General features: G+C 42.8%; 1 protein-coding gene across 1 annotated transcript in view; it reads right to left on the bottom strand.

Annotated features, from left to right (window-relative positions):
- Positions 1–2331, bottom strand: part of LOC138167953 (gasdermin-D-like) — a 41464-nt gene extending 39133 nt beyond the window's left edge. The window contains exon 1 of the mRNA XM_069096919.1: positions 2182–2331. The gene's annotated coding sequence lies outside the window, so the exon portion shown is untranslated. The remainder of the gene's footprint in view (positions 1–2181) is intronic.
- Between the last annotated feature and the right edge of the window lie 742 nt (positions 2332–3073).

Genomic DNA, 3073 nt, shown 5'->3' with positions numbered 1-3073 from the left:
TCTATCTATCTATCTATCTATCTATCTATCTATCTATCTATCTATCTATCCACATACATATACAAATATACTGAATAAATTAGAAATAATCAATGAAGGGAAGTTACTAAAAGCAAGAGAGGGTAGGGGAAATCTTCCTCAAAGAAGTAGAATTTTCCCTGGGACTTGAAACTTGGGAAGTCAAGATGGGGAGATGAGGAGGGAGAACATCCCAGGCATGGAAGACAGCCAGAAAAAATGTCCAGAGCTATCAGAGTAGAGGGAAGGGAGTAAAGTAAAAGAAAACAAGAGAAATAGAAGGGGACCAGGTTATAAGCAGCTTTAAATGCCAAGCAGAGCAGTTTGTATTAGATGCTGGAAGGTTAGTGAGTCACCGGAATTCACTGAATAGAGAGGGGAGGTGGTTCAATCTGCACTTTATAAACCTTAGCCATCATCATCATCATCATCACCACCACCATCACCATCATCATCCTCATCATGAATTATCTCTCCTTCCTCAGCCTAATACGGAATTCTGTAGCTGCTGCCTTCACTTCTTCACCTTGCTCTCCTCAGCCCCTTTCCATCTGCCATTTGTCATCATCCTAACCTGAAACTTCCCTCTTTCAGGTTACCAGCAGTCATTTAGTTTGCTGACTTTGATGACCCTCTCATTTCTCATCCTTCTTGACCACTGCACAGTAACCACCCCTTTCTGTGTATTCTCTGCTCCTTCAGTTTGCTTGTCACTGCAGAGGATTGAGGAGTAGCTAACATTTATTTAGCTCTTACTATATGTCAGGCACTGTGCAGACTGCTTTAGAATTACTATCTTAATTGATTTTCACAACAACTCTGGGAGATAAGCCCTTTTATTATTCCACATTACAGATGAAGAAATAGAGGAAAGCAAAGGTGAAGTGACTTGCCCAAGGTCACAGATACAAAACATTTTAGGTCTGATTTGAAATCAGGACAGACTTCCTAATTTCATTTTCAATGTTCTATCCAATGTGCTGCTTCCCTGCTTTTAGACCCATTATCAGAATACTGTTTTCAAAAACATAAAATAAAATGCTTAAGATTACAAGGGAAACCAAACATAATTGAAAATGAAGATGTAATTTTTTCCCCTATCCAATTTCACAGACTCCTTGAAGTTTATGTATGGATGCCAAGTTAAGAAACTTTGACTTAAAAGGGTACTACAGGGTCAAGTGGAGTTTTTAAAGGAGGAACAAGACATTAGCATGTTTGTAGAGAGCTGGGAAGGAGCCAGCTATGGGAAAATGATGATGAGAGACGGTAAGCAAGGGACAAGCTCTGGGGAGAGAAAGGAAGGAACTAAAGGGCCTTGACAAGGAAAAGAAACAAGTGAAGACAGAGACTGGGGCAAATCCCTGAGGAACTTACTACAGATCCCTGTACTAAGCTGCAAAAAGAAACTGAAATTTCTTGATTATTCACTGGGGAAAGTAAATGAGTGACACACTGGGGGTGCCCAGAACCAGTGCCAATCAAAATGTCTATGTCCCAACCCGAGTCTTATAGCAATGAATTTTAGTTTAGGGAGGTTTCATCTTGGACTCTGTTGTAGGGGCCCTGATTTTTAAATACCCTGGGATCTATAGGCCAGCAGCCTAGGTTCAGGCAGCAGAGCCATCCTTGGATGTTACTGCCAGGGAGGAGCAACCACGGGAATTTTGGTTCCCTCCAAGAGACAAGTTTTGAGGAAAAGGCCAAGGCTAAGCTCCCCATCTTCTTCATGTTTGGGGGAAAGTGCTGGTCTGGTCGAGGGAGTCCAGCCACAGTGCTAGAATAGGTAACAGGGCTGGAGAAGGAGCCAAGTATGGAGGAGTCTCTGGAAACTGTTCTCTAAGGTCCTAGGGTCAAGGAAAGAGTTAGGGAAATTGGTAACACTACCTGTCTTCTCTCAGAATATGCTGTGCTAAGGAATCTCACTGGCAGACCTCTCCAACATCTTCAGATCTCTCTAGATCTCTTAGTACATCCAAGAAGAGGAACCAAAAGGAGTGGGGAAGGGAGACGGCAGTCCCCAGCCTCTGGCTCACTTTTCAATGCTCTGGGAGGACTTGGGCAGGCTCCAGGCACCTAGCTGCTTCTGCCCCAGGCTTTTTTCTAGGGTGCCCTCCCTCTACACCCCCTCTGCTCTCTGCTTTGCTCCCTGAGACAGCTTACCTTGGCAGCCTTGTCCTGTCTGGGGATGGCTGTGTTCCTACAGGGTAGAGTGGCTGTCTCTCCCTCCTTTTCTTCAGAGAGATTTTGAGAGCTGCTCCCCAGCACAACCAAAACTGAAACTACTTTCCTTTTCCGCTCATCAGCCTTCTTTTGTTCTCAAGTTTATTGATATTTTGCAATGACCCTAAGGATGTGATGGAATTTCCTAAGTTTATCACAACCTTCTTCCTCAGTCACTCTCATCCATCTGAGCACACTTTGGTTGGTCTCACCTCCTAGACACATGAGGGTATCTGACCACTCACTATTAACTGAGGGCATGACCCTTGATCTTTTTATTAGGTCAAAACCTCCTTAGCCCTAGGAGGAGATTTGGGATTACTTCTTGGGAAAAGAAGAATGTCAGAGCAGCTGGAAGGCAGAATGGGGATCCTAAGCCATGGAGAATGGGAAAATTCTCTTGGTTGGGGGTCCCTCAAAGAGCATGAGGTCTAACCTTGTGTCTGACCAGGGATCCCCTCTCTAATCTTCCCAACAAGTAGTCATCTAGCCTACACTGGAAGACTGACTTGGTGAAAGGGAGCTCATTGATTAATGAAGATGATAATAACAGCTAGAGTTTATAGAGCCTTTGAGGTTTATTAAATGTCTTATTTTTATTATTTCAAAAATTTTTGTTTAATGTTTTGAGCTTCAAATTCTGTTCCCTCCAGACTGTAGGCAGATATAAGTTATACATGTCCAATTATGTAAAACATTTCCATATTAGTCATTTTGTGCAAGAAGATTCAAATAAAAAACAAAAGGAAAGAAAGAAATTGAAAAATGGCATTCTTCAAAGTTCTTTCTCTGGAGGGGGAGAATATGCTTCATCGCTAGTCCTTTGGGATTG

Source organism: Petaurus breviceps, unplaced genomic scaffold, assembly GCF_028583685.1.
Source record: "Petaurus breviceps papuanus isolate PSGF00001 unplaced genomic scaffold, PetGlider_PUasm1.0 339, whole genome shotgun sequence".
NCBI lineage: Eukaryota > Metazoa > Chordata > Mammalia > Diprotodontia > Petauridae > Petaurus > Petaurus breviceps.
The sequence above is the reverse complement of the archived record's forward strand: the minus strand, read 5'-3'. Positions and strand labels throughout refer to the sequence as shown.